This window comes from Elephantulus edwardii, unplaced genomic scaffold (assembly GCF_000299155.1).
Source record: "Elephantulus edwardii isolate Elephantulus edwardi_28Jun2011 unplaced genomic scaffold, EleEdw1.0 scaffold00207, whole genome shotgun sequence".
In the NCBI taxonomy this organism is placed as follows: Eukaryota; Metazoa; Chordata; class Mammalia; order Macroscelidea; family Macroscelididae; genus Elephantulus; species Elephantulus edwardii.
The window spans coordinates 3,534,852-3,561,169 of NW_006399957.1; positions in this window are offsets into that span (position 1 = coordinate 3,534,852).

Sequence of the window (26,318 nt, forward strand, 5' to 3'; positions counted from 1 at the left end):
CTGGGCTGCTGCACTATTTTCATTGGTGACAAGGGAGTGAGTGGCAGGCCTGGCACCTCCTGGGCGCAGAGAGGGCTCCAAGGGTGTGGTCCTCGCGGACAGAGGGTCCCTTCTGCCCCACAGCCAAGGCCCATCACCATTGCTTTCTGAAAAGTGCTTTTTTTGCAAAACACATCTCACTATTCATGCAACTTCACAAGCGAGCCTGTTGTGGACACCAATGCAGGCCTTGCTAGATGCCAGAGGCTGGCTCCTTCCTTGTTTCCACTGGCTGGGCAAGCCCTCCAAGGAGACCCCTCTCGTCCTGTGTCGTCCACATGTGTCTCAGAGCTCAGGACACTATGACCTCGTGTGCAACCCAGAACACCAGACCGTTTACGTTCCCTCCTGGCCATTGTCCATGAATGTCACAGAGAGCCTGGCCACTGAAATACTTCCTGCTTCATGTCCTCCATGCACGTCCCGGGGCCCAGGAACCTTCTAGTCCCCTCCTGAACTCTGTGCACATCCTAGAATGCCCAGCCCTCTAAGTCCCCTCCTGGTCATTATTCATGCGTGTCATGGACGGCCCAGCCCTCCATGTCCCCTTCGGGCCCCAGCCTCCCAAGTGCATCCAAGTGCCTTGTCTCACTCATGTAATTCTGCACCGGTTTCTACCTCGCCAGGTGATCCCAGGTCCCTGGAGCCCTGGCCCGAGTGCGTTCTGCAAACACAGACCAGAAATCGCCCACAAAGTGTCTCCTCGCTGACATTTGATTAACGTGCCTTGGCCTTTCTGTGTTCAAATATGCTTTATCTGAAATATTTGAATAACCTTTGCGTGCACCCTTCCTAATTTGTCACCTGGTGCTCACCCACACAGTGGGCGGGTAGATACGCAGTCGCAGCTCCCTCCTGGCCGGCAGGAGCAGGGCCCCTTGTTTCTACCTGCACGGGCTCCTGGTGGGTGAAGGGGGGATTTCCCTACCATCTACTGACGGATGGAGGAGCAGAGACAAAGGAGGCTCAGGCAGAGAACGAGGCTTCCTTCATTTAGTAAGAGATGATGATGCTGGAGGTAAACAGGCACGTGGAATTGACGCCCCGTTGTGACCCACACACCTCCGGGTGGGAAAGTCCTCTGAGCTCAGCCCTCCTCCATATCTGGCATAAATGCTTCAGCTTCGACACGGACTCAGCCTCGCTGCGCCACCATCCTGTGGAGCTGGCACTGACGTGTGCAACTTGACTATACATCGTATGTGTATGTGTATGTGTGTGTGTGTGTGTGTGTGTGTGTGTGTGTGTGTGCGCGCGCGCGCTTTCCTGTGCTGACGTGCATTGCTGGTGTACATGTGTGAATGTCCATGTGCCTTCATGCTGTGTGAGTGCAGTGTGCACCTGTATAATGTGTGTACATTGCCTGTACACACATGTATGTGCTTGTGTACATGCATGTACATGTCTGGTAGTCTCCATGCATGTGTTATGTGTGCATGCATATTGTCTGTGTGTGTGCCTAGTTCTGTGGACATACACACAAGTACTCACTGGGAAGTGTGCACATGGTGTGGTTATGGATTTTCTATGTTCATGTGTGTGTACTTGTGAGCATATGTGTATATATGTGTGTATATTGTTGTTGTTATGTGCTGTCAAGTCACTTGCAACTCACAGCAGCCCTATATACAACAGCTCTTAATCCTGCTCTATGCTGGCCCAACCTCATTGTCTCCAACACACCTTCCCCCATTACCCCAGTCACTGAATCAAGCCATCTCATCAAGGGTCTTCCTCTCCCGTGATGTCCCTTCACCCTCCCAAGCATGACGTCCCTCTCCAAGGACTGGTCCTGCCTTGCTACATGTCCAAAGTATGTCAGATGAAGCTCAACTAAAAAATCCTTTCCTCCAAGGAGTAGCCTGGTTTTACCCTCTCCAAAATGAACTTTTTTGTTCTCCTAGCAGTCCATGGTGTATTCAATACTCTCCTCCAGCACTACAGCTCAAAGGCATCAATTCTCCTTCTGCCCTCCTCAGTCACATGTCAGTCACATGTTACCGGGGAATGTGAGTGAGTGTAAGCATGTGTGTAACATGTGCGTGCCTGTGTCTGAGCATCTGTGTGCTGGGTACATTATTTGTGCTGTACGTATGTGGACATGGGTCTCTCTTTCCAATACTTTCTCAATGACGTCAACTGGATACTTATCTGGAGCCTGTTGACAGCGCGTGTGTGGAAATAAGGTGACACGTGTTGAGTCTCGTGTCCAGGCCGCTGTGCCAAAGTCCATGACAAGTGGACTGTCAAGTCCACTGCAGCGGCCACGGCATTGGTCACTGTCCTCATGAGCTGTCACACTCAAGTTCACTGTAGCAGTCATGGCGTTGGTCCATCTTGTTGAGGGTCTTCTCACTTCCTCTGCTTCTCCACCCTCCCCCCATGTTATCTCTCCAAGGACAGCTTCCTCCTGAGATTACACCCAGAGCAGTGGGTGAAGTCGTCCCATCTTCTCTCTAAAAAGTACGCTGGTTGCACTTCTTTCCAGACAGACCTGTCGATTCTGTTGGCAGGCCGTCGGGTGTCCAATACACTCGCCAATACCACAATGCAAAGGCACCACTGCTTTATTGGTCAGCTTCTTTGCCAATTTTCGTAGACACAGGAAGTGACTGAAAAGACCATAAACGGGCATTCTTGCTCTTTTGTTGTTGTTATGTGCCATCGAGTCGCTTGAGACTCATAGCAACCCTATGTACAACAGCCCTAAACTCTGCTCTGTCCTGTGCCAATCTCACTGCCTCTGACACGCCCATCCCGATTACCCCAGTCAATTAATCAATCCACCTTATAGAGGGTCTTCCCCTCTTGCGCCGTCCCTCCACCCTCCCAAGCATGATGTCCCGCTCCAAGGACCTCTCCCCTCCTTACAACATGTCCAAGGTATGTCAGACGAAGCCTCAGAACCCTTGCCTCCAAGGAGCAGCCTGGTTTAACCCTCTCCAGGATGAATCTGTTTGTTTTCTTGGCAGTCCATGAAACATTCAGTACTCTTCTCTAGCACCACAGCTCAAAGGCGTCAATTCTCCTTCTAGCCTCCTTAGTCATTGTCCAGCTCTCTGATGCATAACAAGTGATTGCAATGACCATGCTCTGTATCAGGTGCACCTTAGTCTCCAGAGTGACACCATTGCTCTTCAGTACCCTGGAGAGGTCCCTAACAGCAGACTTTCCCATTGCAATATGTTTTTTTATTTCCTGCCTACTGGTGCCAAGAGTGTTGACCAGATTATTCAAGAGGCTGGGCTCTATGAGGAGAAGTGTGGTGTCAGGATTGGTGGAAGGTCTATTAACAATCTGCATTATGCAGATGACACAACCCTGCTTGCCAAAACTGAGGAGGACCTGAAATGCTTGCTGCAGAGGTTCAAGGACTGCAGCCTTCAGTATGGACTGAAGCTCAATGTCAAAAAGACAAAGATTCTCACCACTGAACCAACTGGCAGCCTCAGGATGGATGGTGAAGAGATTGAGAATGTTAACAACTTCAGTCTGCTTGGCTCCACGGTCTTGCTCTTTAGGACTTTAATAATTCAATATAGAAAGACTTTTAAAAATAATTCTGTTGTTAGTGTTCACATAACCTTAACTGTAACATTTAAGCAATTTCTCAGAAGTCTTCTCACCACCTTCAAGTCCGATATGACTTATAGTGACCTCCATGAGCTTCCGAAGTTGTAAATGAAAACCAGAGACCATCCACCTTTCTTCCCAGAGCTGCTGGTCGACCCCAACCACCAGAGAAGTGCAATCTTTGGGCTGGTGTCACAACTCACTAGGGACCAGCCACCAGCATTCCCTGGGAGCGATTTACGGCTGTGATGTCTATCACATATTGTTGAATGATTGAAACGAACAATGACAAAGGATTCTGTGTGGTGTGACATGAAAAGAGGACCATGTGGAGGAGGGGTGTCATGAGTTACTCAGTGCGGGACACCAGGCCCAGCGACAACACTGCTGATATAATGACCTCCCTCCATCCCTGAGTAGCCCAGTGGGGATGACAGGACCCTTGTGTCTCAGAGCAGAGCTGTGCTCACAGGGACTCCACAGAGCAGACTCCATGCTTTGCCCCTGACTGAGGCCTCCTGGACGTAATTGTACCCTTTCAACAAGCCCCCAAGCATGGCACATGCCCCCCTCCCCATCTCAGAAGGCGCTGGCAGGTGGCAGGAGTCTCTGTTTTGGTTCAGTTGTCCTCAGCATGGCACTGTATCTGCTCCAGGATCTCTTCCCCAGCCCCTCTCACTGGTGGTCCTACGAGCCCATCACAGGCAGCATGTGCCCAGGTGAGCACTTCTCCCTGCATGGTGGTCCTCACGGCCAGAGTGTGTTCCTTTCAGGTCTCCTTGTCTCCCCACATGGTGGTCACCTGCATCCCTCACCCTTACAGTCCAGGCATCTTCAAGACACCATTCCCTTCCTGAGTATTGGTCCTCACAGGCCCCAAGTGTTCATATCCCCTCCACTCCCCATGTGGTGATCACCTGTGTCCCTTAAAGGCTCTGTACATCCAGGTGGGTGCAGGGTCTTCCCCAGCCCAGGAGCTGCCCCCACACTCGTATCTACATCAGACAGCTCGGGGGTCAGTGTGCCTTTTGATGCTGGCTGGACACCAGGAAGGTGGCCAGTCTCCCGCCCTGTGGCTGAATTCACACTTTCATGTGTCGGGGTGAACATGAGGTCAGGGTGACCCAGAGTTCACAGCCTGACTGATGGGGGCACACAGAGGGTCTGAACCCTGGGGGCCCTCAGTCTGCTGATGGATGTCCAGCTCCTTGCCCAGCTGCGCCTCAGCCGCTGCCCAGATGTGAGCCTCTGGGGCTCTGGGAAAGGGGGGAAGAGTAAGGCTTGAGGGGCCTGCAGTGGGGGTGGAGATGGTGGGGGTGAGGCAGTGGGAGGCAGTGGGAGGGGTGGGGGTTGGAATGATCCCAGGAAGACAGAGCCAAGGCTGCTCTACCTCTTTCACTCACAGGATAAAGGGGAATGAAGAGCTAGAAGCCTCTGGGAGAGCTGGGAGCACTCTGCTGGGAGAAGCTTCATGCGCTGCTGTCTAGCAGAGAAAAACCAAAACCAACCTTCTTGTTTTGGTGGTGTTGTTAGCTGCTGTGGAGTCCAATACAGCTCACAGCGACCCTGTGAACCGTGGGCCTGAACCCTTCCTGGGCCATTCTCATCATCTCTGACACACTCGAGCCATTTTTGTGGCCACTGTCCCAATCTTTAATAGTCCTCCTTTCTTTTGTTGGCTTTTTTAGGCATGATGTCCCTTTCCAGGGAAATGCTCCTCCTAGCAACATGCCCGAAGTATGTGAGAGGAAGCTTCTCCATCCTTGCCTCCAAGGAGCACTCTGTCTGCACTTTCTCCCAGACGTAGTTGTTCTTTTGGCAGTCCATGGGATGTTCAGTCCTCTTCTCCAACACCAGAGCTTAAAAGCATCAATTCTTCTTCTGTCATCCTTATTCATTGTCCAGCTCTCAGATGCATAGCAAGTGATTAAAAATACCATGGCCTGAATCAGACACATCTTGGAATTCAAACTGATGTCATCATTTCTCAATAATTTAGAGAAGTCTCTAACTGCAGACTTTCCCAGTACAATATGTCTACTGATTTCCTGATTGCTGATACCAAGGGTGTATTTTGTGGATACAAGCATGATGAAGTTGTTGTTGACGGTTTCAATCTTTTCTTTATTTAATATGAGGTTGCTTATTGGCCCAGTGGTGAGAATTTTTGTTTTCTTCACTTAGAGATGCAATCCTTATTGAAGACTATAGTCTTTGATCTTCTGTAAAAAGTACTTCAAGTCCTCCTCACTTTCAGCAAGTAAGGTTCTGTCATCTACATAATGCAGGTTGTTGATGAGTCTCGCTACAATTCTGATGCCACATTCCTCTTCATGGAGAGAACTCTGGTGGCTTAATGCTAAGGAGCTGTTCTGCCAATCACAAAGCTGCAGTTCGAATCCACCAGCTGCTCCTCTAACGATATTAATTGCCTCTGAAATCCTGCTGGAAGGTCAGCTGTGTGTCTGTTCTGAGCAGAACCTACCAATACAATGATGAAGGAGAGTGAGTTTGGGGTGTTGCTGGGGGACGTTGGGTCTTTTCCTGAGTTGATTTTCTAAAACATAACGCATGAGCATGACTGTGTGAAACACAGTGTGAGTGAAAAATAGTGTGAAAAATATATAAACATTGAAGCAAACTAATTAAGAAAAAATAATGTAAAATAGAATATATATGAATGATTGTATGAAATACAAGGTAAATGAAAGACTGTATAAAATACAATGTTTATGAATGAAACATAATGAGAGGAATTATTATATGAAAATCAGTAAACACTTTTTTAAAGAATTCAAGGTCGTCAGCAGCTGGCATCCATCGTCAGCAGCTGCTGCATCTCTTCGGCAGCCATGGATCTGTTCCAGTCAATTAACTAGCTCGACTATGTGGGACCCCTTAAGCTCGAGCAGCAGGGAGGACCAGGACATTTTGAGGAAGGCAAAAAGTCACTTCCGGAAGGGAGCAACAGGTGTCCTGCTTCAGGTATGTTGAAGGGAAAAAGTTTGTCAGGTCCAAGGTCCATAGGGCCTCAGGCCAAGAAGGGAGCACGAATATATAGGTGCTTCACAAAACGTTGCCATATCCTGAGTAATTGTACAGTTACAACAGCCTAATATTTACTGATTAATGACTCACATAATATCAAAAAAGCAGAAATCCACCTCAGCCATCATGAAAAAACAAAATAACCCTTCTCCTAAAAAAGCAGACACAATGAATACCCCAGAGAGGGAGACAGAAGAAATATGTTGATGTAGAGTTATTTTTTTCAGCTACAGAAAGAAATGCAAATAAGGGAAGAAATAATGGAAGTCAATAAGAGAGCAAATACCTGTTGCAACATGTCCAAAGTATATCAGACAAAGCTTCAGAACCCTTGCCTCCAAGAAGCAGCTTGGCTTTACTCTCTTTAGGACAAGCAAAGTTATTACCAAGAAAGAAAACTACAGACCAATATCTCTCATGAATATAGATGCAAAATTCCTTAACAAAATCCTAGCAAATAGAATCCAAAAGGCACATTAAAAAAAAATAAGTAATTCGCTCTGACCAAGTGGGATTTATAACAGGTATACAAGGATGGTTCAACATAAGAAAAAAATCAATTTAATTCACCATATTAACAAAGTAAACAGCATCTTAGCAATTGGTGCAGAAAAGGCATTTGACAAAATACAACACCCCATCCTGATAAAGACACTCAACAAAATTGGAATAGAAGAGAATTTTCTCAACATAGTGAAATAGATATATATGAGCCAACATCATTCTCCATGGAGAATGACTAAAAGCATTTTCCTTGCAAAAAGGGACCCAACAAGGAGGCCCACTGTCACCACTTCTATTCAATATTGTGTTGGAAGTGCTTGCTAGGGCAATAGAACAAGTTGCTGTTGTTGTTGATTGCCTTCAAGTCGAGCTTAAGTCATAGCGACCCTATGAACAAAAGGCCTGAAGTACCTCTACAACTATCAACATTTAGCAAAGTTCATAGCATTTCCAGAGGCATGTTATTTAGAAAGTGGCATCCAGATGGACAAAGAGATGGTTAAACTGTCATTATATGCAGATGAGAAGCTATAATACACAGAAAACCCCAAAGACTCAACAAAAAAAGCTGTTAGAGTGAGTAGGCCAACCTAGTACAGTGGCAGAATATAAGATCAATACCCAAAAATCAGTAGGATTCCTCTACAGTAACAAAGAGAAGAAAATAAGAAAGCAATACCTCAGCTAACCTCAAATTGAGATACATTGGAGTGAACCTAACTAGAGATTAAAAAAGCCCTATACAAAAAAAACTACAGAGCATTTCTGTAAGACACAATAAAAGACCTAAAGAAATGAAAAAAAAAAATATGCCCTGTTGATGGAGAGAAAGACTCAATATTGTGAAAATGATAATACTACCAAAAGCAACCTACATGTTCAACATAATTCCAATCCAGATATGAAATTCATTTTTCAAGGGCATTGAAAGGGAAATTATCAAATTTATTTGAAGAAGTGAGAGACCCCAAATATGCAAAACACTTCTGAGAAATGAAATTTATGTGGGAGGCATAGCACTCCCTGACCTCAAAACCTACTACACAGTAGTTGTAACCAAAATAGCTTGGTACAGTGTTGCAGACCGAGGGTCCCAAAGAATAGAATAATTTTATAATTATTAATAAAGAGACAAACAGTCAGGAATTAGATAGAGCAGAGAGCGTAAAACAGAGGGTCAGCAGTTCTCTACTGAAGACCTCAAGCCATGCTTCTCTGAGTATTTATTTAGAATCATAAGATAATAAAAGTAAAATCACAAGGAAGTACAAAACAAAGGATAATGGTGAAGTCTTTTACAAATAAGGCCAAGTTCCTCTTTATATTAATCTCAAGAGGGAGGGGTTCATTTGACACAAACTAAGAACAATGTTAACTCCTAGGGAATGCCCCATTGCCACAAGGTGGCCTTCAGTTTGTATCAAGCTTCCCTCATTTCCCAAAACAGCATTTGGTCTACTATTATTAAATTTGATATACGGCTTCCCTTAGTACAGTTTCAATGACCAGCACATAGATCAATGGTATAGAATTGAGAACTCAAATAGATCCAGCTATCTATGGTCATAGCTCAAAGGGTCGCTATGAGTTGCAGGCAACTCGACGGCACATAACAGCAACAACAACATCTATGGTCAACTGATATTTGACAAGGAAATCAAAGGTATCATCAAATGGAGAAATGACAACCTCTTCAACAAATGGTGCTGGCAAAACTGGACTTCCACCTGCAGAAATCTGAAACAGGATCAACATCTCACACCATACACAAAAATCAACTCAAGGTGGATCAGAGACCTGGGAGTAAAGCTCAAAGCCATAAAGTTTATAAAAGATAAACTGGGATCAAGCATAGAAGACCTAGTCTATGGTATAAAGAGAGACTGCCAAATACAGGCAGAAATGCACAATCTGAAGAGGATAAAATTGATCAATGGGACCTTCTAAAGATTAAATCCCTCTGTGCACCAAAAGCTTTTCCAGTAGGGTGAAAAGAAAACCTACCAACGGGGAACAAACATTTGGTAATACCATCTCAGACACAAGTCTCTTCGTGAGAGTTTACAGAATACACAAAAAGAGACGGATAACCCAATTGTAAAATGGGCGAAAGACATGGAAACATTTTCACAGAGGAAGATATTTGAATGGCAAACAGATACATGAAGAACTGCTCCAGATCACGGGCAATAAGATGCAAATGATGTACACAGTGAAGTACCATTTCGCTCCAGTAACAGGGGCAAAGTTTAACAGGACAGCAAGTGATGAAGGTTGGAGAGAATGTGGCAAGAAAGGAACTCTTCTGCATTGTTGATGGGATTGTAAAATGGTACAACCATTCTCGAAGGCTATTTGGAGCTTCCTCAAAGAACTAAACATAGAAATTCCGCATGACTCAGCTATTCCATTTCTTGGAATATATCCTGAGAAAATGAGAACTGAGGCACAGAGACTTGTATACCAATGCTGATAGCAGCGTTATCCACCAGAGAAGAACCTGAAAACAGCCAAGATGTCCAACCACAATCGAAAGGATTAAGAAATTATGGCACATTCATATAACGGAATATTATGCAGCACACAAGAGCAATGATTTTTTTAAATTATTACCTCTCTTGGGAGGGACTGGAAAGCATTATGCTTTATTAACTAATTCAGTTCCACAAGGACAAATATGATATAAAACCATTATTATAGAATGAGTATGAGAATCCAAGGAGGGGGGTGGAAGCAGAGGGAGAAGGAAGTGGGGGAGATTAATCATGAGGTTGTACAGTTTGATGGGTGGGTGGGGTGAGAGAAATTGGAAGAATTTGGTCTAAAAACAATGCATTCGAATTTTGTAAATAAACTAGTGTAATACTAATTTTTTTAAAACTATAATAATAATTCTAAACTTGGGGAGGGGAACAACCCTCAAATTCACTGCCAGTTGGTTATGATTCACAGCGACCCTCCCCTGGTTCCAGGCTGTAACCCTAACTGAAAGGGCCTCGTCCATCACTCTCCCTGGGAATCATGGGTGCATTTGAACCTCTGGAGATGTGCAGCCTTCAGGAAAGCAGAGCAGAGTCCACAGGGCTCTGACATCCCCTTAAGGAGAAGGTAAGGGGCCAGCAGGAGGATTCGGCTCTCTGCCAGTCCCCACATCAAAGCTGCTCCCAGTGACTCCTAGGGAAGCCAGGAAGCTCTGACTGGAACCCAGAGCACTGATTCTGGCAGGAGATATGTGGGCAAGACTGTGGGTGGCCCAGTTCAGGTGCTTCTCCAGACCCATGTCCTGTGTCCTTGGTCACCACCCAGCTCAGCCACCTCCCGTTTGCCTGGCACAGCTGCAGCCACCCCGGGGACCGGAGACCCTGCGTGCGGCCACTGTGCAGGTCTCATTCGACACTGGGCTGGGAGACATTGCACCCTAGGTTGGTATTGAGAACCTGGCAGGAAGCGTGTGAGTATGTCCCGAATGTGAGGAGAGAGATGCCTTGTGGTCTCCTCCCCTCCAACACCCACAGCTGCTCGTAACATTCTAGAAGTGTCTACCCTGATGGCCAGATGAGATGACCCGAGGAGGGATCTGGGAGGGAAGAGGCCTTTAGGCCCAGTCTACCCAGAAGCAGCCAACCCATTCTGTGTCCTTGGTTGAGACAAGCTGGTGCTTCCTCCCTCAGCAGGATGTCATCCCACAGGTCACACACCAGTGCCATTCAAGGTGTACCCTGTCTATAGATAGAACACCCTCAGGCCTTTTTAATTTCCCCCAGATTCGGGGTCCCACAAAAACCACCCTAACTTCTAATGGTGACGCAGTTGTCTTAAATGCCTCAGTGGAAGTGAGACTTGATTTCCAAATTGTGGAGCTCCAACCACTCTAACTCGCTGGGTCGAGCATGAACCACTCAGAGCTGACTCACCAGCAGGTTTTCAGAGGCTGGAAACCATGGAGGAATTCATCCTTCTTTCTCCCTCCAAACAGCTGGGAGAGTAGGACCACCAGAGAGGCCCAGCTTCTGAGTTAGGACACTCCCGGTCGACTCCACCAGTAGAACTCCCTTAACCAGAGTGCTCCTCGGAGGCAAGGGAGGTGAAGCTTCTCTCACATACTCCGGGTGTTTTACTAGGTGGGGCTGTTCCTTTAAAAAGGACTTCATCAGGAAAGCTGCACTGCAATACCAGAGGTACACGGTTCGAATCCACCAGATGCTCTGCCGGGGAAGGAGGGGCAATTTCCTCCTGTTCCAGTCAGATCTGATTTGACAGTACACACACACAAAAATAATTAAAAAGTTAATTTTTTTTAAATGACTTCATGTTAGAAAAGAGGAGCCTCAGCAAAAGGCAAGAATGCACTAGTCAGGAGGGATTGACAGGTGACTGCAGCAATGGGCCCCAGGGGGTCAGAGACGATGAGCATGGCACAAGGTAGGACAGGGCTCGGATGTGCTGATTATAGGGTCGCTGTAAGTGACCTCAACTTGATGGCACCTAACAACTACAACAGCAAAACATACATATTATGACGATGTTGAGTACAGTCGAGTCGGAGCTGACCCACAGCTGACCGTCCAGCGGGTTTCCAGAGGCAGTTAGTTAATCACATGGGAGGAGACTGCCCATCCTTCTACGGAGCAGCTGGATTCGAACCACGTGTTCAGAATTGCAGCACAGACTCTTACCACACACTAGGCCATCAGAGGTCCCGATACATACTGTAGAGATAATATCTACTTACTCTTGTGAAGAGTGAGGCGGGGGTGGGGGTGGGGGGGTGTTAGCTAAGATATAAGTAGCTAGGATGTCCTATAACTAAAGTGCACCTCCCTTATCTAAGCCATGATGTTTCAATTACTAGCCCTGCATCTGGAAGTTGGACAATGACTAAGGATGACAGAAGAATCGATGCCTTTGAGATACGGTGTTGGAGGAGAGTACGGAAAATCCCATAGACTACCAAAAGAACAGACAAATCTGGCTTGGAAGAAGTTAACCAGGGTGCTGCTGAGAGGCAAGGATGACGGGACTTCCTTTCACATATTTTGGGCCTACTCCCAATCCTTGGAAAAGACCTCCTAAAACAGACAGTTAGCAAAGGACAAGATCCTTAGTAAGATAGGCTGAGGAAGGATCTGCGTGGGCGTAAACATGGTGGAGATGGTGAGATAGTGCAGGCGGGGCAGGCTTTCCTCTCTTGTTCACAGAGTCGCTGTGGGTCAAGCTGACTCCACAGAACCTAGCAGACAGAGGGAGAGAACTTACACAACGAAGAAAGTCAGTTGAGGGTTGACGTCTGAGAAAAGCAAGGTCTCTTACTCATCTCCTTTCCCCTCTCCTTCTCCTGTTTTCTCCCTTCTGAAAGTACGAGTTCCTCTTTCCCTGAAGACTTAATCTTTTGATTGCTGCATTCAGTCAGAGTGCTGTGGCCTTTGGTTCCACAGTGCATCTCCCTCAAACTGTGCCACCAGGATCCCTTAGGAAGTGCTGGCAAGGAGAAACAAACACCCACAGGCACCAGGGAAGCAAGGCAGAAGTTCTTTGGAAGGACTAATAAAATAGGTAATCAACTGAAAGAGAAAGCAAAAGACAGAAAAATGTAAATGTGAGTTACTAGCCAGCAATAAAAATGAGGGAAAAGGATACCATATAGACAAACACAAAAAGTATAAAATCATGGGAGCTCTTGTGGCGTAGTGGCAAGGAGCTGCAACTACAATCCCAGAGGCACACAGTTCGAATCCACCAGATGCTCTGCCGAGGAAGGAGGGACAAACTTCTCCTGTACCAATCAGCTCTGATCTGACGGTACATGCACACAAAAATAATAAAATAAAATAAAAAGAAAAGAAAAGAATACTTAAAAAAAGGATTTTTTAAAAAAATAAAAAAGTATAAAATCATAACATAATAAATTCACAGCATTGTGCCAATCCTTCAAGAAGACAAACACAAATTGAATAAATTATTTTTAGAAAAACATGTTACAAAAATGATTGCCAAAAAGGAAGAGGGACTCGAAAACCTCGTCATTAAATAAACTTAAATAAAAAGCTTTTTCAAGTATCTGTTATAAAACTTTTCAGGCTCCGCTGGAGTCCTTACACATTCCTGGCAGCATGCAAAACAGTGCAGCCACTTTAGGAAACAATTTAGCAGTTCCTTAAAAAGCTAAACACAAATGTATCATATGGCCCAGCAATTCTGATCCTCAGTGAAAGTGAAAGGAAAATATTTTTAAAGAAAATATGTATTTCTGCAAAGATATGTACATGAACGTTCTTTGCAACTCTCTACATCATGGCCAAAAAGAGGACACAACCCAAATGTCCATCAACAGAAGGATGGATGACAAGCTGTGGTTGCTCCACGTGATGGAAAATACGATAAATCCAAGAGTCAATCCAAAGAACACCTACTATAGAAGTCAGCTCATTGCAGCTGAGTCAGCTCTGACTCATAGCTGGCCGTCTATCAAGTTTATGAGGCTGTAGGTCACACGAGAGAAGAAGGTCCATCTTTAGTCTCTGGAGCTGCCAATGGATTCGAACCAGCAGACAGGCATGGCCTCTCAGTCAGCACAGCCCACTATTGACTATGTCGTCAGAGCTTCCTACATATCACAGGGCTGTGTTTCTATGAAAAGTATAGAAGGACAAATCTATGGACCAAAGGGATTAGTGGTTGGTTGGGGTTAAAGCAGGAACCCCTGCGACGTAATACATTACATGGTGACTGCTGACCAAAAGATTGGCAGCTCAGATCCACCAGCCACTCTGCAGGAGAAACATGAAGCAGTCTGCTCCCTAAAACATGTCCAGCCTCAGAAATCCAGTGGCTGGAGCATCAGTATGAGCTGTAATCAACTCCTGAGGGTTTGGGTTGGCGGGATAAAGCAAAAGAAGTTTAGAAAGGACTCAATTCATTGCTGTCAAGTCAGAGCCACCTCCCAGTTGACCCTCCATTAAGTTTCCAAGGCTGTAAGTCACATGGTACAAGATTACTCATCGTTTTCACATGGAGAAAGAGTACTTCTCATATTCTTAACAAGCCATTGGTGGGTTTGAACAACCAGAGAGACAGAACTTTGAGTTAGCAATGCAACACACTATGGACAAGGCACCAGCACTCCTCAAAGGGGTGTGAACACGTCTATGTGGGTGACAAGCGTGCTCAAACCAGGCGGGGGGCAAGGAGGGGGCGCCTGCACCACACTGCCATGTGCTGACGTCATGGAACCACAGACAGAATGCTCATGGACTTGCGCTTCCAGCTACGAATGAGCCCCGGCCGGAGACCAGGGTCCAGCTACAGCAGAGCATCTGTAAAGGTTTCTTTGGATTACTTGTGTTTTATGTTTCTAAATATTATCACTGCAGCCAGGACGTGAGGGCCCAAGATCAAGGGAGAAGAGGTGAGGGGAGGCTATTTGCCAGATTTGGGTATCAGTCCAGGGCCTGAGCGTCCAGCAGGGTCCCGGCCACCTCCCCAAGTTGGAGAAAAGCGGGTTTTGTGGCTTCTGAGGGTGCAGACACTTGAGACAGGAGAGGCTCAGTGTAAAAATCCCAGCAGCCACTTCTCTGGGAGGCATTCGCTGGATTCTTGTCTCTCCTTCTTCTTCTTTTTTTGCATTATATTAGTTGTCTCTTTAACTTTTCGTTTTGAAACAATTTAGGTTCTCAGAAAAGTTGGAAAAAACATGCACCGTTCACGTGTCCACTTACCCCACCCTCTGCTACTGAGCCCAATCCAACTCGCAGCCGCCCCGCAGGTCATAGCAGAACTGCCCGGTAGAACGCCCGAGGCCGACTCACAGAGGCAGGCAGGCAGGCAGGCAGGCAGGCAGGCACGCACGCGCACGCACACACACACACACACCCCGAGGAGCCGCTGGTTGGAGTCGAACTGTCAGTCTGCGAGTTAACAGCCTAGCGCTTAACCTCTGCTCCTGCCACCCACCATGGCTCCTGCTGCAGCTTGGACTCTTCCCCTCAGCATTGCTGCTGCCTTGGGTGCCTCCTATAGCCTTACCTGGCTCTTTGAGCATCAGGGGATGTCAGCAGGACCGCGGGGCTCTCTGCTCTGGGTGCAGCCACGCTTCCACCAACTTGTGAAGTCAAATCGTCTGCAGATGTGGCCGGTTTCCTCTAAGAGGCAACACCATCCCCCACTTAAGCACCACCAGCTTCCACCTACCTACAGGTGCACCTACTCCCACGCCATCGTATCGTCCGTGTTTCCTGTGCACCTGAAAATCGGACAATGACTGAGGGTGACAAAAAGATAATGCGTGCTTTGAGTCGGAGTTAGAGAAAAGTACTGAGTAGTCCATGAACTGCCGAAAGACCAAACAGGTGAGTTGCAGTTACAGAAAAGTACTGGATATTCCACGGACTGCTGAAAGAACAAACAGGTGAGTCGTGATTAGAGGAAAGTACTGAGTATTCTGTGAACGGCGAAAGAACAAACAGGTGAGTCTTCATTGAAGTGCAACCAGGGTTCTCCTTAGAGCCAGGAGTGACGAAACTTCATCTCACAAACATTGGGCATGTTGTTCGGTGGGGCCAGTCCTTGGAAAGGCCATCATTTTTGGAAAAGTGGGTGTCAGAGAAAAAGAGGAAGACCTTCAGTGCGATGGACTGACACGTGAGCGTGACGATGGGCTTGAGGACGGTGAGGATGGTGACAGCTGCACGGGACAGGACAAGGTCTCCATTTCTCGTTACCTCGGATACTCAGAGCTGCAGGGGGCCAGCAGTTTCAAAGAAAAGCAGTTGCCCTGAACAGCCTGGGAGTCCAGCCAACACATGTACTCTACTGCAAACAAGACTGGAGGCTTGTCCACTCAAGGTAAGTCAGAATAAAGGTCTGGCAACTACTTAAAAACAAAATAAAAGCTGCACAGCTTTTGACCATCCTGGGAAGCAGCCTCTGATCTGTCGCGTGAGGAAATGCCGACTGGCACGGAGCTCCACCACCATCTCTCGGTTTGTCACGCCGTGGTCACTTGACTCCTCCCTGTTCCTGGAAGCAGTGCCACTGTCCACTAGTGCTGATCTGGACTCACAGTGGCCCTAGAGAGCAGAGCCCCATGGGGCTTCCAGGCTCTAAAACTTCATCATCAAGCTGTCACATCATTCTCCTAGCAGTGGCTGGTGGATTCAAACCACCAAACTTTTCGTTAACCACTCAACACTTCATTTAATCCACTCTGCCACCAGTATTTAATATCCCAGCAGGATCACTTTCTCAAACTGGTTACAGTAAAGCTTCGAGGGAAAAATGCCTGGCAATCTCCCCTAACCCAACACTGAGAACTTCATGGATCACAAGCTCAGTGCTCAGCTGACCTTGGGCACAGGCAGGTGTGGCCAGTCTTTCCACCTTGTGGTGGGAGGCAGGGGCCTAGTAGCCGCAGCAGGCACTGCTGTCCTCCTCCCTCTGTACTGAGACGGAGGGAGCATGGCTGGCTGCTGGGTCCATGAGGAGGGTCCAGGAGTCCACCAGCAGTGCCAGGACCTCCTCAGCAGAGGGCTCTCCGGATAGGTGGGATTGTCAGGGTCACACAAGGACTGTCCTTTCGGCAGTTCACACCATACTCAATACGCGGCCAACACCACAATTCAAGAGCATCCATTCTTCTTCTGTCTTCCTTATTCACCGTTCAGCTTTCCATGTCTACGAAGCAAATGAAAATATTACGGCTTGAGTGAAGCACACTAATTCCTCAAACTCACCTAAAATGCACTTCTGACTCATTCTCCATGTTTTCTTACAGGGAAAAAAAAGATCGCGTTGCTGCGTAGCGTTAACTCTGACAGTTCATGCTGACCCTGTGTGTTAGAATGTCCCAGCAGGCCTTCCTGGCTGTGATCTTCCAGACATAGGTCACCAGGCCTCTGTTCTATGCCACTGCTGCGTGAGTTCAAGCCACCAACCTTCAGATCTACCACTGCACTCCAGCTGTGACTGTGTTGCCCAGTGACCAAGCACACATTTCTCCCAAAAAGAGAAGAACAGAAAAGCCAGGCAAGCAACGTAAGTGCAGACTCCCTCCAGACGTTGTCAGCTTCCTCTTGGCCCTTCACTCACCAACATTCTTATAAACTTGGTTCTCTTGAGACTTCTCAAAATATCCACATCATTTATAATGAGTTTTAAAAGCTTTGATTCAAAGTATATACAATCATTTATAAAATGACTATATACTGAGAAAGCTCTCTGGCAAATGGCATCCTTGGGGGGGGGGGGCCTCTCCCGTCTTTCCATGGGGTACATGAATGAGGCGTGGAGATGAGGAAAGCTCTGCCTCTCTCCCCATCCCAGAATCCCAAAAAGTCTGTCCCACTCGAATTTCAAAACCATCTCAGGAACAGGTTTGAGGCCTTGAGCACCAATGAGCGTAGACCAAATGAGCTCTGGGAGGATATCAAGAAAATTGTCTATGAAGAATGCAAAAGATCATTACAAAGGCTAAAGAAGAAGAAAAGACCAATATGGATGTCAGATGAGACTCTGAGTATTGCATTAGAGTGCCAAGAGCCAAAGCTAAAGGAAGAAATCAAGAAATCAAAGAGCTGAAGAGAAAACTTCAAAAGGCAGCTTGGGATGGCAAAGCAAGATACTATAATGAAATGTGCAGAGAGTTGGAGTCAGAAAATCAAAAGGGCCAGACTCGCTCAGCATTTCTTAAGCTGAAGGAGTTGAAAAACAAATTCAAGCCACGGGTGGCAATACTTAAGGATGCTCTGGGTAGAATGTTGAATGATCCAGGAAGTATCAAAAGAAGTTGGAAGGAATAAACAGAGTCGCTGTATCAGAAGGAATTGGCTGACACAGAGGAATTTCATGAAATAACACATGAGCAAGACCCTATGGTGATGAAGGAGGAAGTTCAAGTTGCTCTGAAGGAATTGGCAAAAACCAAGGCTCCAGGAGTTGACAGCATACTAATTGATTTATTTCAACAAACAGACGCTGCCCTGGATGTGCTCACTAAATTGTGCCAGGAAATCTGGAAGACAAGCAAGATTCTGCTGAAAATTATCCAAAAATGTTTGGAACAATATGTCAACAGAGAACTGCCAGATATGCATGCTGGATTTAGAAGAGGTTGTGGTACTAGGGATATTATAGCTAATGTCAGAGGGATCTTGGCAGAAAGTGGAGAATACCAGAAGAATGTCTGTCTGTGCTTCATTGACTATGCAAAGGCTTTTGACTGTGTGGATCACAACAAGCTATGGCTGACTCTGAGAAAAATGGGAATCCCAGAACATTTGCTTGTGCTAATGCAAAACCTATACTTGGACCAAGAGGCAGTCATCAGAACAGAGCAGGGAGACACTGGATGGTTCAAAATCAAGAAAGGTGTCTGTCAGGGATGTATTTTGTCTCCATACATTTTCAATCTGTATGCAGAACAGATCATTTGAGATGCTGGGCTGTATGAGGAAGAATGTGGCATCAGGATTGGTGGAAGAATCATTAACAAACCTGTTATGCAGATGACACAACCCTGCTCGCTGAAACTGAGGAGGACCTGAAGCGCTTGCTGCAGAAGGTCGAGGACTGCAGTCTTCAATATGGACTGAAGCTCAACATCAAGAAAACAAAGATTCTCACCACTGGGCCAATTGGCAGCATCAGTATGGATGGTGAAAAGATTGAGATAGTTAACAGTTTTAGTTTGCTTGGCTCCACAATCAACACTCTTAGTAGCCAGGAAATCAAGAGGTGAATTGCATTGGGAAAGTCGGCTGTGAGGGACCTCTCAAGAGTACTGAAGAGCAATGATGTCAGGCTGGAGACTAAGGTGCTCCTGATCCAGACTATAGTCTTCTCAATTATGTGCTATGCGTCAGAGATTTGAACAGTAAATAGGGATGATAGAAAGAGAATTGATGCCTTTGAGCTGTGGTGCTGGAGACGAGTGTTGAATATACCATGGACTGCTAGGAGAACAAACAGGTTTGTCCTGGAGAAGGTGAAGTCGGAAGGCTCCTTGGAGTCAAGGATTCTGAAGCTTCATCTGACATATTTTGGGCATGTTGCAAGGAGGGACTGGTCCTTGGAGAGGGACATCATTTTTGGGAGAGTGGAGGGACAGCACCGGAGAGGAAGACCCTCGATGAGATGGATCGATTCTGTGAGTGGAGTGGTGGGAATGAGTGTGTTTGAGACAGCGAGGTTGGCACAGGACAGAATGGCATTTAGGGCTCTTGTACATAGGGTCGCTATGAGTCGCAAATGGCTCAATGGCACATAGCAACAACAAAAACAAAATATACTGAAAAAGATAGCAAAGGCTAGTTTCTACGTACATGGTCAATCCAGAACCCCTTCTCTACAAACTACAGCAACCAAGCAATGAGTCTTGGAGATGGAAACATGTTTGGGGGCAAAGAGTAAATCTCTCAGGGTTTCTGTAGAAAACAGCTAGATGCAAGTGTGCTCAGCTCTAGCTCAGAAATGGTTAACAGCGGGACTGTCTTATGCTGCTTCCACTCACCAGCAACCTCGTGCCGTCCCACTAATGAGAATATTGAACTGTGCAATGTGTCAGCAATTAACCCGCTACACTTTTTGAGCAGTGCTCAGAAACATATGATATCAAGTTGTGATCATTGTTTAAAAATGCAAACTCCCTGAAAGTTTCAAGACTGTGACAGAAACCTATAGACGCACAGTAGCATGTCTTAGAAGATGGGCCTTTGCACTCTGCTCTCCTGGCCTCTATTTGGCCTTTTCATGATAGAGTCTAATGGCTTACCTGCACCTTCTTATGATTCCACGCTTGCAATGCTTATCAGCGAACACGTCTGCTCATTTATTCAACAACTCCATTCACTCATGAAACCGGAACCTAAAAAGGATTCTATAGCTGCTATACGTCTATCACTTTGTTTGGGGTTATTGTTAATAAAACCACTCTCGGGCAGTGAAACTGCTCTGTATGATGCCGTTATGGCTGCCACGTGAGCGGTTATGCATTTGTCAAAACACACAGGCGTGTACATCAAGAGCAAGTGCTGATGTCGACAATGGCCTTCAGTTAGTACCAGTGTATCGATAATGGCTTATCAGTTCCAACAAACGTAACCAGACAGTTCCTTAGAGCAGGGACAGTGTTGGGGACAGGGGCAAGGTTATGTGGTTACTATGCACTTTCTGCAGTTTCTTTGCAAACTTCACTATAAAGTCTATAAACCGAAATTCCAGTGTCACAGAGCTTCTCCGTTCACTCTCTTTGTCCTCATGAACATCAGCATTTTTTTACTGGGAGGAAACATATTTGCAAAGGGACAACTGTGTTTTCGTTAAACGTGGTGGCAGAGGTGATGAATAGTGGCGCCCTGCAGAAAGAAAGGCCCCAGGTGCCCTAGGAAGGGACTATGCTTTGGCTTTGGTGATGAGAGCTGGGGGCTGTTCTGGGAGAACAAGACAGAGGAGCTCTGTGAACAGAGCATTCCAGACAAAGGCTGGAGACACCAGAGCCCTAACTGCAACGGACTCAACAAGCAAACACCACAAGAAGAAGGTAGGATTAGAGATCTATGCACAAAGGAAAGAATAATTTGACTTCTGAAAATGGCTACTCTCACATAGCGTTTTTCAAACACTAAAAAGCAAAATAAAAAACCAATTTGTTAAAAACAAACAAAAAAAACCCACTACAAACCCTACATACTTCTTAAGTAAGGAACCCCCTCTGTAATATTTTACCATTAATATTAAAATTCTAGAAGTCACTTAAGGTTTCAAAATGACAATTTTTTAAACTTTTACAATATACAAAAACTATGAGATATTTTTGGAATATTTCATTTACTCCAATAAAGAGCTCTGGTGGTCTAGGGGTAAGAAGCTGCATTGCAATCATGAAGGCAAATGGTTCAAATCTATCAGATACTCCATGGGAGAAAGGTGGGAAATCTCCTCCCATGTGATTAAGTGCCTCTGAAAACCCAGTGGATCTAGGGTTCCAACTCAACAGCACACAATAACAACAAAGAATATTCACCACTATCCCTTGTACTATGTCGTCTCTGTCTCTCTTTTGTTCTCCCTCCCTCTTTATCTTTCTCTCTTTATGGTATTTGGGAAGGCTAACTCTGAGAAGAATGGGAATCCCAGAACACTTGATTGTGCTTGTGTGAAATCTATACTTGGACCAGGAGGCAGTCATGAGAACAGAACAAGGAAACACTACTTGGTTCAAAATCACGAAGGGTGTATGCCAGGGATGCACCTATCTCTATGTTTTTCAATCTATTTGCAGAACAAATCATCCCGAAGGCTGGGCTCTATGAGAAGTGTGGCATCAGGATTAGAGGAAGACTCATCAACAACTTGTGTTATGCAGATGACACAAGTTTGATAGCTGAAACTGAGTAGGGCCTGAAGCATTTGTGCAGAGGGTCAAGGACTGCAGTCTTCAATATGGATTGAAACTCAACATCAAGAAGACAAAGATTCTCTTTTTGAGAAAGTGCTATACAGCCTTCCATAGTGGTTGTACCATTTTACACTCCCACCAACAGTGAATAAGTGTTCCAGTTTCTTTGCAACCTCACCAGCATTTGATGTTTGCCGTTTTGTTAAATTTTGCTATTCTTACTGGGGTAAGATGATATCTCATGATTGTTGTGATTTGCATCTCTCTTAGAGCTAGGGATTTTGAACATTTCTTCATGTGTTTGTTTGCCATCTGAATGTCTTCTTGGTGAGGTGTCTGTTCATATCCTGTGACCATTTTTCATTTGGGTTGTTTACCTTTATCTTGTTGTGGTGCTCGAGTATTTTATAAATTCTAGATTTAAGTCCCTTATCAGACATATCATTACCAGATATTTTTCCCCAGTCTGTGGCTTCCCTTTTTACCCTGTTGGAGAAGTTTTTGGATGTGTATAGGGATTTGATTCTTAGAAGGTCCCATTCATCTCTTTTATCCTCTTCAGGACGATTGGAAGGCTGTTTATATTGTGGATTAGGACTTCTAGAGTTCTTCCAAACTTTTCTTTAGTGAAGTTTATAGTCCTTGGTTTTAGTCTTAGGTCCATGATCCACACTGAGCTGGTTTTTGTGTATGGAGTGAGGTGTGGATCTTGCTTGAGTTTTCTACAGATAATTTTACAATTTTGCCAGAACCATTGGCTAAAAAGGCTGTCATTTCCCCACTTATCTGATTTAATCTCCTTATCAAAAATCAGTTGACCATAGGTAGATGGGCTGATCTCCAGGTTCTCAGTTCTATTCCATTGATCTATGTGTCTCATTGTGCTAGTACCACACTGTCTTGACCACCATGGCAGTGCAGTAGGATTTGAAATCAGGGAGTGAGATGTCTCTTACCTTGTTTCTCTTTTGAAGGAATGCTTTGCTTAATTGGGACCTCTTTCCATTCCAAATGAAACTGGAGATTGACCTTTCCATCTCACTGAAGAATGGAATTGGTATTTGTATTAAGATTGCATTGAACATGTAAATTGCCTTTGGTAGTAGTATCATTTTCACAAATTGCAAATAGAAATACCGTTTGACCCAGTAATTCCACTACTGGGAATATACCCTAAAGAAACCATAACCGCCACCCAAACAGATATATGCACACCCATGTTTATCATGGTTTTGTTCACAATAGCAAGGAGTTGGAAACAACCCAAGTGCCCATCAACAAACGAATAGGTAGAAAAGCTCTGGTGTATTTACACAATGAAATACTATGCTGCATTGAAAAACAAGGAACTCATGAAATATTATATACAACATGGGTGACCCTGGAGTATATTATGCTGAGTGAAGTATTTCAGTCACAAAAGGACAAATGCTGCATAGTGCCACTGTTGTAAAACAGGCCTGACATTGGGCTTAAGGGAAGACAGAGAAGGAGGAGATGAATGATGTATACTGCATTGAAACAGATGAGGGAGAGACCTGTTTAAAAGGAATATATGATTAGGTATTACTGTCATGACAGGAGTCCAGAATGAAGGCTTCACAGTGGAGTGGACTTGGAGAGAGAGATTGTATAACAATGAAAGAATTTCTCTTTTCCTTTTCAAAGAGAAAAGTGAATTAGGGGGTAGGGGTGGGCAGAGAGAAAAATACAACAATGAATGAATGGAAATCCAAGTGTCTGTAAACAAACTTGCATTATAATTAATAAAAAAATTTAAAAACTTAAAAAGCCTAATTAGCACAATCTAACATATTAACAGAAGAAAAATCATATGATCATAAAGAACAATGCAGAATTTAACAATCTCCAACAGCCATTCCTGGGGTTGGGAGTGTGGTGTGATGTGGTGTGGACATCCTAAAAAAAACAGTCTGAAATAAACAAGAAATAGAGATAAATTTAAAAAAAAGAAAGAAAACAAAGATTCTCACCACTGGGCCAATTGACAGCATCATGATAGATGGTGAAGAGATCAAGATTGTTAACAACTTCCGTTTGCTTGACTCCACAATCAACACTCTTGATGCCAGCATCCGGGAAATCAAAAGACAAATTACACTGGGAAAGTCGGCTGTCAGGGACATCTACAAAGTACTGAAGAGCAATGATGTCAGTCTGGAAACCAAGGTGCACTTGATCCAGGCCACAGTCTTTGCAATTACTTGCCATGCATCAGAAAGCTGGACAATGACGAGAGATGATAGTAGGAGTAATCTATGTCTTTGAGCTGTGGTGCTGGTGAAGAGTATTGAATATAGCATGGACTGCTAGGAGAACAATCAGGTTCATCGTAGAGAGATGAAACCAGGCTGCTCCTTGGAGGCAAGGGTTCTGAAGCTCTATCTGACATACTTTGGGCATGTTACAAGGTGGGACCAGTCCTTGGAGAGGGACATCAAGGTTGGGAGGGTGGAGGGACAGTGCAAGAGGGGAAGACCCTCGATGAGATGGATTGACTCAGTGATGAGTAATTAATGGGGATAGGTGTGTCAGAGACGGTGATGTTGGCTCAGGATAGAGCAGGGTTCAGATCTGCTGTACATTGGGTTACTGTGAGTTGCAAGTGACTCGACAGCACTTAACAACAACATATGGTTTGGGTTTGAAATAATTTATTTCTTTAATTTTTTATATGCCAAAAAATTCACGATGTTATCCATGTGGTCACATCATATGTAACATGACTCCTCCTTATCAAATAAATAATCATGCAACTTGCTACACAGTCTCCTGTTCATGCTGGAGAATATAGGACTTGGGGGAAACCTATATTCACGTCTTGATCAGCCTTACTTCTTTCTACAGCTGGTGTTGTAATATATGGATTGAAGCCCAAGACTCTGACGCTCCTGTCAGCTGGAAACCTCACCCTCCTGTGTGTATCAAACCGTAGTGTGCAGTAAATCATCACACGTGTCCGAACGGCTATATATTCTTTCTGTGGCTTTAAATATTTTTATAATCATGTGTGTGATATAGGACACAAGAGACTCTTTAAAACCAGTCTTTGAAACAGCTGGATGGATCTTCAGAAAACCCAGCCATCGTGCAGAGAAGCCCCGGGGAAACTCCGTCCAAGCTCTTTCCGGTCTGGGCCTCTGCAGTCCTGGGTTACACGTGGAACTCCAACAATGCTGGTTCATTTCTAGAAATCACTAATCAGTCTCCTCTGACTCATTGGTTCTAAGATATTGGTCATTCTTCTGCCCAAACCTTTGACACAGAAAGAGGTTATGCAATATGTATTGCATTGCAAACCAGCCTAAGACTACGTAAATATCTTCCCAACATTATGCACCCTTTTCCGGCAGCCAAGAAATCAAGACACATTGCGTTGGGGAAATGTGCCATCAAGGAGCTCTCCAAAGTGCTAAAGAACAACCATGTCAGTTTAAATACTAAGATGTACCTGATCCATGCCATGGTCTTTTCAGTTATTTGCTATGCATCTGAAAGTAGGACAACGAACTAGGATGACAGAAGGTGAACCCATGCCTTGAGTTGTAGTGTTGGAGAAGAGTATGGAATATCCTATGAGCTGCTGGAAGAACAAACAAGTCTGTCTTAGAGGATTTGCCGAAAATGAAGGAAAGGATGGCACAACGTCATCTCACATCCTTTGAGCATGTTGTTAGGAGGGGCTGATTCTTAGGAAATGACGTCATGTTTGGAAACGCAGAGGATCAGAGAAAGAAGAAGATCCTTGATAAGATGGATTGGCACAGTGACTGCTGCCATGGGATAAAGTGTGTCAGAGATGATGAGGACAGCACAGAATAGGACAGGGTTCAGGCCGATTGTTCATAGGGTCACTGTGAGTCTTAGTCAAGTTGACAGCACCTAAAAGTAACCCACTGCCAGTGACCCCCTTTGAAGTCAATGCGATCCTGTAAGGACAGAGCAGAACTGCCATATGGGTTTTCCAAGGCTGTAACCTTTATGAGAGGAGCTCTGGTAGCACGGTGTGTAACGTATTTGGATGTTAACCAAAAGGCCCACAGTTTGAATAGGATTTTGAAATTCTGCCTCACTTACTTTATGCACCTGGCCAGGAGAGATCGGTCCTTGGAGAAGGACATCATGCTTCGAAGGGTAGATGGACAGCGCAGGAGAGAGAGACAGATGGATTGATACAGTAACTGGGGCGAAGGGGGATGGTGTGTCAGAGTTAATGAGACTGGCTCAGGACAGGAAAAGGTACAGAGCTGCTATACACAGGGTCTCTATACATCACAAGTGACAAATGTCGCTTAAAAACAATAACATACTGTGACAGGTTTGGATGCAGGAGTGGCATCCACTTCCTAAATAACATGCCTCTGGAAACTCTATGAACTTTGATAAATGTTGATCGTTAGAGGGACTTCAAGCCTTTTGTTAATAGGGTCGCTGTGAGTCGTGCTCGACTCGAAGGCAATCAACAACAACAACCATAAAAGAACACCGGTGGTGCAAAGGTTAGGCGGGCAGCTGCTAACTCAAAGACTGACAGTTCAAACCATTCAGCAGCTGTGTCGGCAGAAAGCTGATGGTTCACTCCTGGAAATGCCACATCTCGGCAACCCTCCCGACAGTTCCACTCGTCACGTGGGCCCTGTGGGGCAGAGCAGATGGAACACCCAACGCCAGCATTCTTGTAGTAGCTGTGACAGTGGACTTCATTGCACCATGATAACGAAGAGGGCACAGCCAGGCGATGCCT